General features: G+C 38.4%; 1 long non-coding RNA gene across 1 annotated transcript; it reads left to right on the top strand.

The window, feature by feature from the left end:
* Positions 1–19,223, top strand: LOC122459939. The gene is made up of 3 exons (XR_006280927.1): positions 1–8,593; positions 10,242–10,345; positions 15,691–19,223. It is a non-coding gene; the product is annotated as an uncharacterized LOC122459939 (long non-coding RNA).
* The last annotated feature ends 501 nt before the right edge of the window (positions 19,224–19,724 follow it).

Below are 19,724 nucleotides of genomic sequence, written 5' to 3'. Positions count from 1 at the left end.
AAAGCAATGAATCTCATCTCAGATTGGGGTGGTGTACCCTTGATGACAGATCAGCATCAAAGTGCACCCTTGATCCAGTATGACACATAACTTCCTGTCAATTGGATTAATGGCGACTTAAGTCACCATGGTCTAATTGTCAGTCAATCACATCTAATGTAATTTTGATAATATAAGTATTGCCAGAAAAGTTGCAGAGAACTGGGTACCCATTTATGAATTTCAGGCAGTCAATCATATGGGCAGAAAATATAATTAGAAAGGAATAATGATGAAATATAATTTTACTTGACTGTACCATCAAAACAAAATTTTACACAGTGCTACAAAGTAAATTTCCCAGTTCTTATATATGTCAAAAAAACTAGAATAGAGGCTGTGGTGAGCCAAAATGTAGATTTTAAGTCTACCCTTGAGGTGAAATGTGATCATCATCAAAAGCTAGGAAACACGGATGAAGACAAAGTAGTGCCATGAATTCCAACAGTCAACTCTGTATGGACCATAAAAATCCCATTGTACACGGCTAAAATGCATGAGAACAAGGGATACCAATAAAGAAGGTCAACTAAAGTCCTAGCTCTACAAATGCTCATTTTGCGCATGAACAAGTGCAGCACTGTGAACATATCAAAGCCAGATAAAAAGGTTTAACTAGACTAATAATCAAGCAGACATTTTGAGTTCCAGTTGGACATAGTGTATATACTGTGGTCACCATTTCCCAGTACATAGTCCTCACAGATGGGGAAAGTGGGAAAATGAGAATACAAAACTTTAAAACAAACAACAACAGTCGAGAAGAAAGCATTTATTGCAAACATTTTTTCAAGTTGTTTAGCTTCTGAAATATACTGTGGTTTACAATCTGTGAGCAAGTGCCAATCTCCTTTTCAACTAAAAATATTGAAATGCAGTTTTTAAATTTTTGATAAAAGCAAGGACCTGATTTTTAGAAGATCTGGCCCTATTTATATGTATGCTTAATTTGCATGTGTAATTAACATTACTATGTACACAAATTAGGTATTTGTATGTACAAATGAATAAGTGGCCATTCTCCCAGATATGCATATGCGCAGATAACTCAGCATTACGAGCACCAGAATGCAACTTTTGGAAGACAGGTCCTAAATATGTTTTGTTTCAAACAAAATATTTTTTCATTTGCTGTAATTATAGGCTTGAAGTAATTATTTGAATTAGCATTAGCCTGCAGATCACCATTCTTTCTTATGTGATTTTATATATCCCAATTTCAAGAAGTAGGCTATGTTTACAGAAGCTGTTTACTTAAGGATGAGTGAGGTGTGTGATTTTTTTTGCATTTTTTGTTTTTTTAGATGAGTGGTGCAAGCTACATAAAAGTTGGCATTTTCCTCCTGCTGTGTGAAGGTGATATATATGGATTACAGTTGGCTTTGGTGCATTTTTATAGTATTGTTTGAATATAAACTATACAACAGTTTCCATTTTATTTTTCATTCTAATCTTATTACTTCATTGTTAAAAATGAAATGTGCAGTGTTCAGGGTGTACAGAGCTGAGTTTGTAGGCCAATGCAGGTTTATATTCTAAGTGGTTCAGCACCATCAAGCACAGTTCAGGCTGTTTTGGCAACTCCAGCCCTAAATAAAAAGGTCACATCTATCTATCTATGTAAAGTGTCTCCATACTAATGTCAAACATAGTCTAACTGAAAATGTTAAAATAGTGATGTAGACAGAAAAGTGATAGCACTCAGGCACAAAATGATAAATGTGATTTATGGAAATAATGTTAAGGGAAAATGTATCTTGGTTTAAGCTTATGTCACATTACATCAGGAATGTACAGAGAATGAGAGTCATAACTTTCTACCTAGTGCAGCTATCATCATGTTGTGTAGACACCTTGAATTGTGAATAAACTTCTCTTCATGAACTAACTGTGACTAGGAGACAGATTATGTACAGTATTATATGTCCTTAGCTCCTTGTGGTCTACACACGGTTATGCTTATAAATTCATATCGAACAAACTGGTATATCCATTCCCTTATCTCCATATAAAGGAGCAGCATAAAAGTTTATAGTGCCCCTCTTGGATTATGTTACTTTGAATGGCTCTTTTTATATAAAACTTTTATTTTGGGAGCTTTTGACCCTCCAAATCATCTTTATGATTTTCCTAGCCTGTATCTTAATGACAGCTTCCAGGGCCCTTCAACTCCATGTTTTCCTTTTCTCATTTTCATGGAGATTTGTCTTGTTTTGTTTCCAAAAGCATAAACAGGTATAATTAAGTGCAATGAATTGTGTGATGGGACATTCTTTGCAAAGCCTTTACAATACACTTTCCCTTGCAGAGTTATTCAGCTAATTCGTATAAAACCACTGTTTTCACACCTGTGCCTAATCTGAATAATTTGTGTGACTACTGTGCTCTCTAGACAGACTGGCAAATCTTCCAATCTAGAAACTGTTATGGACATATTGCAGCATTTGGAGGAAGGAGAGGTTATTCCTAGCTGGGGAAGTTTGAAATCTACCATCTACCAAGTTTGAAATCTATTATTAAGGGTACATATATCTGAAGTAGCTCTTAGTTGTAGTAATTAAGTACTTGACCTCAATGAATCAACTGAAAAACTGCAGTAGTGCATAGAGGTTCTTAATAATTTCCTTTCTTCTTCTCCTCTTCTATCTCTGATAACCTACTGAGCAACAATCCAAGAGAATCTTCCACTGCCCTGTTGAATTTGCCAAAATCAGATTGGCCAGGTATAGAAATCACCTCTATAACTTTCTTTGGATACACAAAATGCTAATAAAAAACAAATGAATTTAGTGCATGTGAAAGACTCAAGTTTGACAACCCTGTAAGCTAGGGTTCTCCAATTAGAGGTGCAGGATGGATTTTTAAAAAGAAAAAAATCAAGCTGTCTAGTTTTAAATTCTCATTTATTTCACTGATAAACTTTTAAAGCTTCTCCATAATGTCATGTATTGTGATTTATTTCATATGTATTCCTACCTCCAAATGTAGGAAATGGAATATGAACAATAGTGGTTACCAATCTGATTGTGGCATGACTCATAATATTTCAGTAATCATAACGATGTATATTATTTTATCTGGTGCCTGAAGCTACAAAGTGAACTTAAATTTAGCTTGGGGATCTGTTAGAGAATTGCAATGGTTTGCATTACATGAAAAGTTTTACATCATAAAATATAATGCTTTGCTGCTTGCATAAGCATTTGTTTGGCAAACCTCTATGGAAATATCTGTAAGTCATTTTATTGCACTATTACCTTGTTTCAGCATACAGTATTGCGCTATTGTCTTGTTTCAGCAAAGTACTCCCCATCTAAAACCACAGTTTATATGTTCATATTTTTATTCTGGGTAAAAGTTCTGTATCTGTTCTTGACATACACTGACCTTTCATCTCAATTTCAGTAAAATCTCTATTCCAGTCTTTACATTTGGATCAGCATCTATGGCCATGCCACATTGACTTGGTAACATTCTCAGTATGTGTTAAATCATGCACACAAACTAATTTTAAACATAGGCACAAATTCCACTCTTTCCTCTTCTCTTTGTCTCTTTGAATGAGATGAATCTCTAGTTGGATTTGATTGTTATACAAATCTAGATGGCCAAATTTCCATTTGTATCAGCCTAGCTATGTGAAAAAGATACTAATCTGTTTCTGTTCTTCATCTGTCTGCTGCCTTTGCCATCATTAATCTCTAATCTTCTTTTACACTTACTCTGTTCTCTAAGCTTTCCAAGTTCCACTCCTAACTTTCTGACTGCAGCTTCAGTATGTCCCCATCCTTCTCTCCCCCTTTAAGGGTGAAGTTGACCCCTATACGGAGGACTGGTCCCACTTAAGTCCTATTTTAACATCTTGTGCTGGACTTCTGCTACGGGTGTATTTCATCCTAGATTAATTATCCTGTCCGATGATTTCACCCATTCCTACTAGATAGATGATTCCCAAATCTCTTTCTAGCCTTGACCTCTCCCTCTTGTCCAGGGTTCACAACTTTAAAAGTCTTTCTTCTATGACAGCTGGCCACCGTCTCAAATTCAGTTTCTCCGTAAGAGAGCATCTTGTCTCCTTTAGTTGCCCCTCTTTCCTCTCTCCTATCAATGCTAACTTGCTTTAGTCTTGACTCCTCATTCTTCTTTCCTCCTTGCATCCAAGCTCTTGCTGAGCCCTGTCATTTTTTTCCTGCATATTACCAAATTCCACTCTCTACACCTGCTACCACCTGGGCAACCATACGCCAGCCCAACACTGGGCACTAGCTATAAGTGATTAGTAATGATTTAAGAACTGTGTATATAAAAGCAACCTCTAAAAGTACTTGGTTCAGAGCCTCACACTGTGTATGTACAAAGCCCACCAGCCCATACAGATACAGTTTGCGTGCAAAAATGCATTTCCACCTATGCAAACCTTGCAATCAAAAATTTCCTGCCCAAAAATGGCTATGTAAAATTGCTCTAAAAAATTAGAGGCCAATTTATGACCTCTTTGAAGTTCGGGAGCTCAATCCTGCCTAGCGATGAGCACTCTGGCCCCAATCTAGCGTTGCACTTAAGCAGTGCTACTGACTTCAATAATTCAAATCAGTTCCTTAAACTCAAACATTTTTGTTGCAGCAAATTATCTGCATTTCTAAAACACCAAACGGAAGTCTTTAATAACTTACATCACATGCTTTTTTTTTTACTTCAGAAAATTGAAGAAATCTCTCTGTTTAAAGGGACTTAACAGAAAAACATACCAAATTGCTTTGCTGTTTGAAATGCATACACTTGCAAAATTTTCCAATGTTTAACCCTCTTAGGTTACCACGCTAAACTCCAGAGTGCAACTTTGTTAACTCCACAAAGAGACAGATTTTGAAAAAATTTTCAAAAATAAAACCAAGCTAATTACTTTTACTAAGATAAGATTTAGGAAATACAATAATAATTTCACTACTGCCTCCTGTAATATTATTAGTGAGAATAATAAATTAATATGAGCGTTAAATGGAGTTTAGGTACCTAGTAGAGTAAGTACAAAAAAAAAAAAAGAAGAACAACAAGGCATCCTGGGGTGCATTTTATATTAAGGCTAATAACTAAAATTTCCCAAAAGACAACATATTTTATGTAAGGAAAATAAGTTGGGTAGGGTAGCATCACTGTATGTTGGACAAATTATAAATACGATGAGATATTCTAATAGCATTGCTATAGTACTTCCAGGTATTAGATCACTTCCAGCAGGCTATAGACAGCACTGTGATAGCAGAAATACCAATATTGAAGGTAAATAGAAATATATGAGATTCATCCTTGCCCTGATACACAAATAAATTCCATCAACATTATGCACACTTTGATGAGACAGTAAGATACCTCAAGGTCCCTGAAAATGCAGATTTGATAGCCCATTCATTCTCCAGCTACCTCAGTACTGTCTTTCTTTCTTCTGAATAGAAATCTGACCTCATTTCTTTACCACATTCTGTTCCTTATATCTCACTGACTCTTATTTTTCTCTAAAATAAAAGTTCCTCAAACTAAATTTGACAAATTTCAGACTCTAATTTAAAAAAAAAAACACCTTGTACATTTAGAACATACTAATGATATACAGAAAACGAAACTAAGACTGATAGATCAAAGCCTACCCTTTAGAGAAGAGCAGCACTCAAACTTACTAATGCACTTAAAACAATATGCTTGTTCTATGTAATTTAGAATGTATGGAAAATTTATTAAATCTACAAATATTCAGATTTTGGATACCTTAGATTATTGCTATTAAGAATCTCTTAATTAAAGGTTCACTTTGTTTCTTTAAACATACTGGAACTATATCCTGTACCCTTTTGCAAAATACTTCTATTATAAGTTGTAGGATTGTAGTTGTTTTCACAACATAATAGAAGAAAAATTGAAATGTAGTTTAGTAAAATATCATTTTTTTCATATCATCTCTAACAACAACTCATAATCCCCATTAGAAAACTATTAGCGTTGTCATCTAAATTATTATCTGGGCTCTGATCCTGCAATTCACTGCACGGGTGGCCTCCTGCACTAGTGGATTCTCATTGACTTAAATATGAGATTCCATGCAAGTGCAGGGGTATGCTCACATGCTTCTAGTTGCAAGACCTGGGCCTAGGTTTCCTGGCTCACTATTATTTCCCACTACATTTCTTTTAATTAATGGCATGTAGAAAGACACCCAGAGAAACAAATTATAATCTGTTTTAGCTTAATAATAATAATAATAATAAAAGACCTTATTTTATATAAGTGATTACCTGGATTCAGATGCTGAAAGGTTGTGTCTATCCTTGCTCCCTGAATATCAATAACAACATCTTGTGATGGTTTATCTTTCTAGTTTTATTTTTAATGCTAATAATCTATAAATTATATATTCGCTAAAAGATGCTCACTTTTTTGTACACTTAGCTGTCTGTGTTCATTTGTGTGGTCTTTTCAAACAGGAGATGATATATTTATATTATTTACTTCTCTTGAGTATGATTTATTGTTTCATGCATTTTGTCCTTTGAAAGAATATTGGGGTTTTTTTATTTCAAAGCTAAATGAAAAATATGAAAAGCTAAGTCAGTCATATGTTCAAATGAAAAACATGTTGCAAGTAAATATGTTGTTCTTGTACATTTAGTAAGTAAACATGCCAGCTCTAGTAACTGTATCCCAGGTAAAGGGGCCAGAGTGGCATAAAAGTGCCCTAAAAACCCTTTTTGTGGCTGGGAGACAATTCCCCTACTGCAGGGGCTGAGGAAGACCAGTGTAAGGCTGCCTTCTGAAAACCCCTAGAAAGCCTAGGGGTAAGAGATCACACCGATCTCTTAAAACCAGTGAAACCCCACCCCCTACTCTGGGAGCTGCAAGTTCTGTGCTTTGCCTCACGCATGAGTCACAGTGAAATTATTTGTCCAGGCTTAAGCAATTCATTGCCATTAAAATCCTTTGCAGAAGACAGCCTGATGTAAGGGTATCCTTTAATCCTTCTGAAGTGAGGAGTATATTGCTGAAATTTCATTGTTGTATGATGATGTAATGTAATGTGAAGAAATGGTGTAGCTGGCAGTTTTGAGCAGCAAGCAGAGCCCAAGTCAAGTAAACAAGAGAGATTTATGCATACTCGTTAGTAACACAATCTGCAGGAGGAAAAGTGGTGTTGGAGAAAGGAAGGTTCCAGCGGAACAGAAACAAAATAGAGCAGCTATTAGCCACGCAAAGAGTAGCAAGGATGGATGGTTATAGCAATGGCTATTGGAGACCAAAATGATGTCAAAACACTTCAAGTGAAGACTGTAAAAGTAAAACAAAGGAGCTTTCTTGATATAAAATCAGTCTAGTAAGTTTCAGGTACTTGAAAGTATTTTGGGAAACCCTCAACCAACATGAAGCCAGATGGGAGCAGAGCTGGCGATGTGAATGTGTGTGCTGCAAAAGTGACAGGTATGCCAAGTGCCAATATACACACACAGTGTTGGACCCAAAACAGGATAAAGCATGTCCTCCTTAGAAGAATCTCGGCTGGCAAGTGCCACCCACAAATTAACCATGGATCCAACATTTTCCTTACATTTGCGTGTCTGTTTTTTTTTTTAAGCCACATTAAACTTGCACGCTGTACATATATGCCATTTCCTTAAAAGGTAAGTTGTGAACATTCAAGAATTTTCCCCAGCAGGATTAAGCATGTGAAGAAGTGTTTGTGAGGGAAAGAGATACTGATGTGTATGCAGCCAACCCCCCTGAAGTCAATGTAGTTATATATGGATAATGCAGTAGAACTTGGCCCAAATAATTTTGATACTAGACAAAAATCATATAAAAGATAGATATTAAATGGAGCCATGAGTATATTTCTCCTCTGTGTGAAAGCCTCCTCTAGCCCTTTACCCTGCCATCATTACTGTAAGCTCATTTAAGCGACTAGATAGCTTAGAATATAACGTATATAAATCAACCAGATACGGTATTTCTAACTCACTGTGAAACATTTTTACTTTCATGAGAGTATGTGTAGTCATTTTGCTGCCACAACTATAATCCAGGAACAGTTTGAATGTGATTTAAACCAACATTTATCAAGCATATGATGGCATCATTTCAATTCAGTTGTATATTATGTTCATGACAGCAAGATCTGGCAAAAATCACCAACAATCCTATTCTGTGCAGATTGTTCCAGCATGTTTGATTAATCAGAAGGGGGAAAGAGCAATATATTATCTCCAGTATACAGTTCGCTTATAGATTTAGACTCACAAGTACCAAATATTAAACAGCAGCTGCTGGAAAAATGCCATTTCTCCAGAAGAGCTGATTTGAGAGACACTATCCACCTGCATCTTCCTTTAATTTAATTTTTACTACTATTTTTACACAAAATGAAATTTATAGGTCTCTACTGAAATTCTGGGCCGGTTTTCAGGAAGATGAACAACAGGAGCCCAGCTGATGGAGTTCAAAGCATACATTGTGGGAAGGAACTTACAGGTGAAAGAGAGAGAGTTGGGAAAGTTTACAAAAAGGCTGTCTGGTGATCAAACTGTTCTTTAAAAATTCTTCCTGCCCTAAGAGCCTATGGAGAGCTGACAAAAACACAATGGAATTTTTTTTTAAATTCAGACATGGTGCACAATTAAAATTCCACATTTAAAATATTAACTAACCTTAAAACACATTTTACTGTAAATGGGCATCATTTAAAATGGTCTGGCTGAGGTCTAAGTTTCCCCTCAGATTGTCTTCTATATTTTCCACATCTGGAGAAAGGGTTTAACATCATTGAATGATATTTGGCAGCATAGGCTTTGACGGCAACACTAAAGTGGGGTTTTTACCCACGAAAGCTTACGTTCAAATAAATCAGTCTTTAAGGTGCCACTGGACTCCTTGTTTTTGTGGATACAGACTAAGACGGCTGCACCCTGATACTTAGCACTAATAAAAAGTGTCAAACTACAGTGTGGAGGAATGCTGAAAGCCTGGACAGAATGAAGACCCAGGCTTTCCCAGTTTCATCATATTGTAGGCTGTCATTGCCATGCCCCTAGCTGCTTGGTCATGCAGTAGATAGAACTCACTCATATAGAATGAGCTACTGAACTGAATACTTTAAAAATTAGCTGGCCACCATATTTGCTTTTTTGGGGAGCTCCATTGAGACAGACCCTTTTGGACCTATAGCACACGCCATCATTTACACAACTGTGAAAACATTCCCAAAATATAAGAGTAAGGAAGCCCACTAGCCTCTTAAGCAGCTAATGCTTCTGCTCTTGTTCTCCTACTTTAAAAGTAATTTCCTATATCCTAGATCCCTTTGTAAGCTACCAAAAGTAGCCTAGCAGCAAGCAATAAGGGCTGGCTATTGGCATTTCCTATCATTCACAGAACAATTGCTCCATGCGCCATTCCCCTGCCATGAGAGGCTATAAAGAAAACACAGCAGAATTCAAAAGGCCTTCCTGGTTTAAGGTAACTCAGAGAAAGACTAGCCTCTCTCCTGGTATTTTCACTGAAACCAGTAAGTACAGAGCTTACTGTGAGATAAAAAAATCCTACATGTTAAACATATTTATCTATCTATATTGATAGCAGTGCTTTATATTACTACACTGGAAAGAATTTTGAATTCCAATTTACTTTTAGCTGTTTATGTCATATGGGCCCGATCCAACCCCCATTAAAGTCAAAGGGACCCTTTCCAATGACTTCTGCAGGTGCTGGATCAGGTTCTCTCAGTATGGTCAGTGAAAGGTTAATGAAGTCAATTTCACTTTGCTTTATAGTCAGGTTCACTTTCAATGTCTGCATACCAGAGCTTGCAATGCAATGCTTATTTCTTTAAAAATAACTGTTCACATTTCAATTTAAAACACTCACAGAAACGTGTGTAATAGTTGTGCCTACTTCAAAGGTCCTACTGTCATTACAACATGGCTCTTGGGTTTTGTACTTTTTTGTTTGTTTGTTTTAATTTAAATTTTGGATGAAATTTAAATTGACAGTGTCCCATTTATCTCCATCCCCCATCTAAATGAAATTTGGTTCAGTTTAATTTTAAGCAACCTTCACCACCACTGCCTACACTGTCTGTAATTAGCAGTAGTGAAATTATATAACCTATTCACATCTCAAGATGATGATTTTGTTAATACCAGAATTTGTTGGATAACTTTCAGAATAAGATGACATTGTCCTGAATGTTACTAGATGACAACTTCATACTGCTTGGCAGTTCCAGAGCTGTGGCAAATCCAAGAATAAAACTGTTACTCTACCTCATGTGAGTAGTCCCATTGTTAACTTTCACTGTGCTTTACTAGCATAGATAAGACATGTTCCTTGGCACTTAGAGTAGTGACCTTATTTTCATGAGATATTCATGACCCCCACAGAGTATTACAGGCAAAGGTACAACTTTTTGTATATTTGCTATAGTTTCATTAACTTGTAGGATAAATTTAATTTGTTAGAACTCAGCTACATTCATCATGCAGGAATTCTATTAGTTTTATATGATGTGCACTTTGTTCTTTTGCTGCACGCTGTTGGTTTATCATTATAGCTGTTGACATAGATAATTATTATTGAATATTTATATATTTCTTGAGGCCAATGCATTTCCCAGGAGAAAGGCATTAGTTTGATTTTTAGTTTATGCATAAAAATTAAAATGACCTAGGAATGCAAAACATTTTGAGAGGAACAAATCTTATTACGTAAACTCAAATGGAGTGAAATGTCCTGAAGACAAGAAAGTAACAGTATAAATTCGCCTCCATGTCCTTAATAACTCTGACTTTTCCTCAAGTCTTCCAGGAAAAAATCAGAGTTCTAAATGGCAAAATGTTTTATAAAATCAACATGAAGAGTCTGTCTAGCATTAACCGCAGGACTGCCATTGGTTCCACAGTAGAAACTCAGGGCGGAAACCTGAGAGGCTTCCTATTTAATGCTGTAATCCTTATTAGTCAAGCTACCTGCACATATTACCAAAGCCAACTGGCTGCAAGGGTAAAATTCTTAAATAGAAGAATTGCTTTTACATTTTCTAAGGCTGTGAAACAAAATGTAAGAAGATGGTATTGTCAAATTCTGCTCTCATACTGTGTAACCCCAGAGGAATGTTGGAGGAATGCAGCCTAGTGGCGCCAATTCTCCTTTCATGTTGGTGTAAATTAGGAGTAACTCCACTGAAGTCAATGGAATGACATTGACATAAAAACAGTGAGGAGAATAATTATAACATTAAGTTTCAGAGTAGCAGCCTTGTTAGTCTGTATTCGCAAAAAGAAAAGGAGTACTGGTGGCACCTTAGAGACTAACAAATTTATTAGAGCATAAGCTTTCGTGAGCTACAGCTCACTTCATCGGATGCATTTGGTGGAAAAAACAGAGGAGAGATTTATATACACACACACAGAGAACATGAAACAATGGGTTTATCATACACACTGTAAGGAGAGTGATCACTTAAGATAAGCCATCACCAGCAGCAGGGGGGGGAAAGGAGGAAAACCTTTCATGGTGACAAGCAAGGTAGGCTAATTCCAGCAGTTAACAAGAATATCAGAGGAACAGTGGGGGGTGGGGTGGGAGGGAGAAATACCATGGGGAAATAGTTTTACTTTGTGTAATGACTCATCCATTCCCAGTCTCTATTCAAGCCTAAGTTAATTGTATCCAGTTTGCAAATTAATTCCAATTCAGCAGTCTCTCGTTGGAGTCTGTTTTTGAAGCTTTTTTGTTGAAGGATAGCCACTCTTAGGTTTGTGATCGAGTGACCAGAGAGATTGAAGTGTTCTCCAACTGGTTTTTGAATGTTATAATTCTTGACGTCTGATTTGTGTCCATTCATTCTTTTACGTAGAGACTGTCCAGTTTGGCCAATGTACATGGCAGAGGGGCATTGCTGGCACATGATGGCATATATCACATTGGTAGATGCGCAGGTGAACGAGCCTCTGATAGTGTGGCTGATGTGATTAGGCCCTATGATGGTATCCCCTGAATAGATATGTGGACAGAGTTGGCAACGGGCTTTGTTGCAAGGATAGGTTCCTGGGTTAGTGGTTCTGTTGTGTGGTGTGTGGTTGCTGGTGAGTATTTGCTTCAGATTGGGGGGCTGTCTGTAAGCAAGGACTGGTCTGTCTCCCAAGATCTGTGAGAGTGATGGCTCGTCCTTCAGGATAGGTTGTAGATCCTTGATGATGCGTTGGAGAGGTTTTAGTTGGGGGCTGAAGGTGATGGCTAGTGGCGTTCTGTTGTTTTCTTTGTTGGGCCTGTCCTGTAGTAGGTGACTTCTGGGTACTCTTCTGGCTCTGTCAATCTGTTTCTTCACTTCAGCAGGTGGGTATTGTAGTTGTAGGAATGCATGATAGAGATCTTGTAGGTGTTTGTCTCTGTCTGAGGGGTTGGAGCAAATGCGGTTATATCGTAGCGCTTGGCTGTAGACAATGGATCGAGTGGTATGATCTGGATGAAAGCTAGAGGCATGTAGGTAGGAATAGCGGTCAGTAGGTTTCCGATATAGGGTGGTGTTTATGTGACCATCGCTTATTAGCACCGTAGTGTCCAGGAAGTGGATCTCTTGTGTGGACTGGTCCAGGCTGAGGTTGATGGTGGAACGGAAATTGTTGAAATCGTGGTGGAATTCCTCAAGAGCTTCTTTTCCATGGGTCCAGATGATGAAGATGTCATCAATGTAGCGCAAGTAGAGTAGGGGCATTAGGGGACGAGAGCTGAGGAAGCGTTGTTCTAAGTCAGCCATAAAAATGTTGGCATACTGTGGGGCCATGCGGGTACCCATCGCAGTGCCGCTGATTTGAAGGTATACATTGTCACCAAATGTGAAATAGTTATGGGTCAGGACAAAGTCACAAAGTTCAGCCACCAGGTTAGCCGTGACAGTATCGGGGATACTGTTCCTGACGGCTTGTAGTCCATCTTTGTGTGGAATGTTGGTGTAGAGGGCTTCTACATCCATAGTGGCTAGGATGGTGTTTTTAGGAAGATCACCAATGGACTGTAGTTTCCTCAGGAAATCGGTGGTGTCTCGAAGATAGCTGGGAGTCCTGGTAACGAAGGGCCTGAGGAGGGAGTCTACATAGCCAGACAATCCTGCTGTCAGGGTGCCAATGCCTGAGATGATGGGGCGTCCAGGATTTCCAGGTTTATGGATCTTGGGTAGCAGATAGAATACCCCAGGTCGGGGCTCCAGGGGTGTGTCTGTGCGGATTTGTTCTTGTGCTTTTTCAGGGAGTTTCTTGAGCAAATGCTGTAGTTTCTTTTGGTAACTCTCAGTGGGATCAGAGGGTAATGGCTTGTAGAAAGTGGTGTTGGAGAGCTGCCTAGTAGCCTCTTGTTCATACTCCGACCTATTCATGATGACGACAGCACCTCCTTTGTCAGCCTTTTTGATTATGATGTCAGAGTTGTTTCTGAGGCTGTGGATGGCACTGTGTTCTGCATGGCTGAGGTTATGGGGTAAGCGATGCTGCTTTTCCACAATTTCAGCTCGTGCACATCGGCGGAAGCAGTCTATGTAGAAATCCAGGCTGCTGTTTCGACCTTCAGGAGGAGTCCACCCAGAATCCTTCTTTTTGTAGTGTTGGCAGGAAGGTCTCTGTGGGTTAATATGTTGGTCAGAGGTGTGTTGGAAATATTCCTTGAGTCTGAGACGTCGAAAATAGGATTCTAGGTCACCACAGAACTGTATCATGTTCGTGGGGGTGGAGGGGCAAAAGGAGAGGCCCCGAGATAGGACAGATTCTTCTGCTGGGCTAAGAGTATAGTTGGATAGATTAACAATATTGCTGGGTGGGTTACGGGAACCATTGTTGTGGCCCCTTGTGGCATATAGTAGTTTAGATAGCTTAGTGTCCTTTTTCTTTTGTAGAGAAGCAAAGTGTGTTTTGTAAATGGCTTGTCTAGTTTTTGTAAAGTCCAGCCACGAGGAAGTTTGTGTGGAAGGTTGGTTCTTTATGAGAGTATCCAGTTTTGAGAGCTCATTCTTAATCTTTCCCTGTTTGCTGTAGAGGATGTTGATCAGGTGGTTCCGCAGTTTCTTTGAGAGTGTGTGGCACAAGCTGTCAGCATAGTCCGTGTGGTATGTAGATTGTAATGGATTTTTTACCTTCAGTCCTTTCAGTATGATGTCCATCTGTTTGCATTTGGAGAGGAAGATGATGTCTGTCTGTATCTGTGCGAGTTTTTTCATGAAGTTGACAGATTTCCACTCTATACGGCTAAATTCAGTGCCTTGCATAATCACAGGTTTCAGAGTAGCAGCCGTGTTAGTCTGTATTCGCAAAAAGAAAAGGAGTACTGGTGGCACCTTAGAGACTAACAAATTTATTAGAGCATAAGCTTTCGTGAGCTACAGCTCACTTCATCGGATGCATTTGGTGGAAAAAACAGAGGAGAGATTTATATACACACACACAGAGAACATGAAACAATGGGTTTATCATACACACTGTAAGGAGAGTGATCACTTAAGATAAGCCATCACCAGCAGCAGGGGGGGGAAAGGAGGAAAACCTTTCATGGTGACAAGCAAGGTAGGCTAATTCCAGCAGTTAACAAGAATATCAGAGGAACAGTGGGGGGTGGGGTGGGAGGGAGAAATACCATGGGGAAATAGTTTTACTTTGTGTAATGACTCCTCCACTCCCAGTCTCTAGTCAAGCCTAAGTTAATTGTATCCAGTTTGCAAATTAATTCCAATTCAGCAGTCTCTCGTTGGAGTCTGTTTTTGAAGCTTTTTTGTTGAAGTATAGCCACTCTAAGATCTGTGATCGAGTGACCAGAGAGATTGAAGTGTTCTCCAACTGGTTTTTGAATGTTATAATTCTTGACGTCTGATTTGTGTCCATTCATTCTTTTACGTAGAGACTGTCCAGTTTGGCCAATGTACATGGCAGAGGGGCATTGCTGGCACATGATGGCATATATCACATTGGTAGATGCGCAGGTGAACGAGCCTCTGATAGTGTGGCTGATGTGATTAGGCCCTATGATGGTATCCCCTGAATAGATATGTGGACAGAGTTGGCAACGGGCTTTGTTGCTGTAGCTCACGAAAGCTTATGCTCTAATAAATTTGTTAGTCTCTAAGGTGCCACCAGTACTCCTTTCCTATAACATTAAGGCTATCTATTCATCCATGTACTTGCACCATGCCCATCACTGTAATATCTCAGCATTTGATTACTTCTACAAGAAACATGCAAATTCTCACTTTCACTTTTTCCATCCCTCTGCTGAAGACAAAACATTTATGTACATATCTTTTTAGCTTAGAATCACTGTTGTTCCCTATCAACTGATTTTAATGGCACAAGGATTTCGGGGGGGGGGACGGATTAATTCCCCAAACTCATCAGATCTCTGCCTGTAATGCCTCCTTCCCTGGCATAGTTAAATAACCTTTTGCACAGCAAAGTGAGCATAGCAGACTGACATGCAAGACATCATCTAGAAAACAAAACTTAACTGCCTCAGATGTATGTATGTAGACTTTGGGTTTAAGTACTTCCTGTCTTCTGTGGATGGCCTGCCAGAAAAAGGATAGCTGGAGTAAAGTCTGATTAAATTAGAAACAAAATATTCCTGTTGAAATTACAGTTCAAGCTGCAAGCAAGTGACAAACAAAAAAGTGCAAGAAGGCTGAACTAGCTGGAGTGGAGAGGTCAGATCTTGCACGTATTTGGAACTTCCAATCCTCTCACGTGGAAGATTGATAAAATCTGGTGGCTCAAAATAATCAGTTAGCTATTTAAGGAACTTTTCAAAGTCTGAAAATCTGACTGACTAAGGAACTGGTATTAGTTTGCATAATGCAGATTACATAAGTGTCAAAGTTAAGGGCCCGAGGGAGTTAGCAAACTACTTCAAATTTAAAAAAAAAAGTCACACAATATGTCTAACTTCAACTTCAGTAACAGCTTCTTACACAATAGCAGTAAAATACCTTTTGATTACGTTATTAAAACTTAAACTGAGACCCCTGCTTTTTTTCTTTTAACCACAAGTGAGTATTTATTAAGAAAAGTTGCATGTTTTGCTTTACATGTAATTATATGCTGAAAGTTCAGTTAAGATAATTTCCTTAACAAAATTCAGACAGTAATCAGAGGGATAGTCATTCCACACCACATTGAAAAAATAAGAACTGCTAAAATCTAAGTATCAATTTTATAATGGTTCACAAGTCCCTGGAGAGGCCTCTTCAAAGTTTATTTGCTTTTGCTGTGTCAAAGGGAAAAAAAGGGGAAAATATGTGGAGATGTGAAAACACACACACTTGGGATGTACTAACGAGGATGGTTTGCTGCCAACAGGTAAGAAGAGCTGTGGAAAACATTGTCCTCACCAGAATAACTGAAACAAATATAATAAAATAAATAACACTTCTTCAGGCTCACAGTACAAAAGCCAATAGATTTTTTTCTGCCATCTAACTAATTTTTAAAGTGAAAGGTAGTTTATGCAGGTAGAGAGCTGTAATTTTCACACCAAAATACCCTCTACACAAAACAGCTTGGCAGTTGTTTGTTTTAAACAAGGCATAGCCTCAAGACATAGTATATCAAGGATGCAATGAATTGGTAACAAAATGTGGCTTTAATAAAGTCCAAATACAAAAAATAATACGTATACAACAGCATTAATAGCACATATTATACTTAAATATGTGTAATTTGAAGTCAGCATATTACTTCCCTCTCACAGGTTAGTATCCGGAATTTTTCAACCTGGATATGGTGGGCTGTTTGCTTCATTTGCATGAGTAGAAGCATTCCTGATTGGCTTCCCAAGGGAAGTCCTGTCATTTTAAAAGTTGCTACTGCACCTCACTGGGATAGGTAGTAGCTAAAATATTCCAGATGTGCCGATGTTCCAGCACACGCCAGGCAGACACCTATTCTTCCTCAGTGAAGGGAGATGATCTCCTTAGGTTTCCTAATGTCTGGTCAACATAACATTTTCACCTCGCATAGTAAAACTGTCACAAACACAGTAGATATCTTTTAACAAAAAATAAGTACTTGCCAAATGAAACCACGTCGTTGCCTCCTATATTATACAGGAAATCTATGGTTTTTGGGCAAACGATGACTTTAATGATGAACACTGTATCCACCACATATGCTACGTTATAAAACTAATTATCTTGCTCCCTATCTTGTAGCTCTCATGGATCAAACCCATTGCCAAAATATCCCAAACTAGAAGGAAGTTGAAGAACATGGGCAACAGACAGTCATCACTTAGGAAGTATCTCAAGGCGGCAGCTTACTGTTAATGACCAGTTACAACAGTCGACAAATACATGGCCACTGCAGATGCCATTGTTCAAAAATAACTCAGCAGTTAAAGCTCAGAAAAGGGATCCCAGATCCAAGGGCCCAAAAAAGAAAGCCTCTGTTGTTGGATTACATGTATCCATGTCCAAGCTTTCTAGTTGTCATTGTGGCTTCTAAAATGCAAGAATTAGATGTTACAGAGATGATTTCATACATGGATGTACATTCTCAATACTAAACACGATTTTCCAGATTTTTTCCAAATCCTAAACAAGTGCATCCTCTCCCCTACTGGGGTACCCATTTTATGTGTCTGTCTAATCTACCTAGACAGGTGCCTTCACAAGGTGAAAGGAAAGGCTTCATTTGATCATAAAATCATAGAATATCAGGGTTGGAATGGACCTCCGGAGATCATCTAGTACAACCCCCTGCTCAAAGCAGGACCAATCTCCAATTTTTTCCCCAGATCCCTAAATGACCCTCTCAAGGATTGAACTCACAACCCTGGGTTTAGCAGGCCAATGCTCAAACCACCAAGCTATCCACTGCCTTTGGATGTAAGCTCTCAGCAGCAGACATATAAACAAAGTCTTTCTTCCAATGTACAGAGTTTACATGGGAATGAATATTGATGTCTCTTGGCTGTTGAAACTGGAGCCTATGCTGCACAGAAAAGGGACTTCCTTATACCTTTCACAGTTTTCTATAGAGAAAATATAATCTGGAACACTCCTAGAACTGGCTTCTGTTAGGGCCTTCACTTGTTCTATTCCTGAAAGGCCCTAAATTGTCCTTTCCCCTGTAAGAATGTTACCCTTTGCTTGTTTTATGTACGCTCCTGTTGATTGCTCCTGTTGCACAAAGTTTTGAGGTTTTCTTCAACTGTTGTATATAGTAGCTAAGGAACCTGGGGAACCTGCCAAGAAGAGATCCTAAAGAGAGCTGCTCAATGGAAATAAATTCTGTGATGGTCTTTCTGTTTGTAGACCGAAGGAACACCAATCTGCCCAAGTTATTGTCTCTGCTGAACAGAAAACCAGTCTGGCAGGTAGAAAAAGTCACTTTTCTTGGCTGAATTTCCCCTTCCCCCATATACCCTGATAAGAGGGGGCAAGCACCAAATAAATCTATACTTAACTAAGTTTTCCTTTAGACTACTTTTTTCTTTTTTCTTTTTTTGTTTGAATTATTCCTTTATTCTAATCACTTAAAATTTACCCTCAGAATCTGCCAAACATTGCATAATTATGTTAAAGATCTAATCTTCCTCCCATGTCAACGTAAATTACAGAAAACAATATTAAGCTTATACTCTAGAGAGTTTTAACCACAATTTATGCAAAGAAGATTTCAAAGTTTTCATATAACTTAATATGATTAATTATAGGTCTAATACTATTCATAAATTTTCAACAAAGAAAAATAAATACAGATTTTTAATGACAGACACATTCCAAAGCAAAACAATAGCAAGAAATGGCTCCTTGCTCTTGCATAAGCCTTTTCAAACTAGCAAAGATGATTGTGATCAGCGTTCAAGGCAGCTGCTTTTAGGATTTGATTCTATGAGATGTTCAGCACCTCCTGAAGCATGTGGATGTGCCCTTAACTGCCAAGAACTTAAGCAGACTTCAGGGGGAGTTGAAGGCACTCAGCACCCTGCAAGATCATCCCTGGAGACCTAATACTCAATTCCAGTAATTCTGTTCTTAGGAAGCCAATATAAAGTCTAGGAGTACTTGTGGCACCTTAGAGACTAACAAATTTATTTGAGCATAAACTTTTGTGAGCTACAGCTCACTTCATCGGATGCATTCAGTGGAAAATACAGTGGGGAGATTTATATACATAGAGAACATGAAACAATGGGTGTTACCATACACGCTGTAACGAGAAAAGAAAAGGAGTACTTGTGGCACTTTAGAGACTAACAAATTTATTTGAGCATAAGCTTTCATGAGCTACAGCTCACTTCATTGGAATGCATCCGATGAAGTGAGCTGTAGCTCACGAAAGCTTATGCTCAAATAAATTTGTTAGTCTCTAAGGAGCCACAAGTACTCCTTTTCTTTTTGCGAATACAGACTAACACGGCTGCTAATCTGAAAACTGTAACGACAGTGATCACTTAAGGTGAGCTATTACCAGCAGGAGAATGGGGGTCTGGGGGAGGGAGAAAAAACTTTGTAGGGATAATCAAGGTGGGCCATTTCCAGCAGTTGCAAGAATGTCTGAGGAACAATGAGGGGTGGCGGGGAGAAATAAACATGGAGAAATAGTTTTACTTTGTGTAATGACCCATCCACTCCCAGTCTCTATTCAAGCCTAAGTTAATTGTATCCAGTTTTC

This window comes from Dermochelys coriacea, chromosome 4, assembly GCF_009764565.3.
Source record: "Dermochelys coriacea isolate rDerCor1 chromosome 4, rDerCor1.pri.v4, whole genome shotgun sequence".
Taxonomy (NCBI): domain Eukaryota; kingdom Metazoa; phylum Chordata; order Testudines; family Dermochelyidae; genus Dermochelys; species Dermochelys coriacea.
This window is presented reverse-complemented; position numbering and strand designations above follow the sequence as displayed.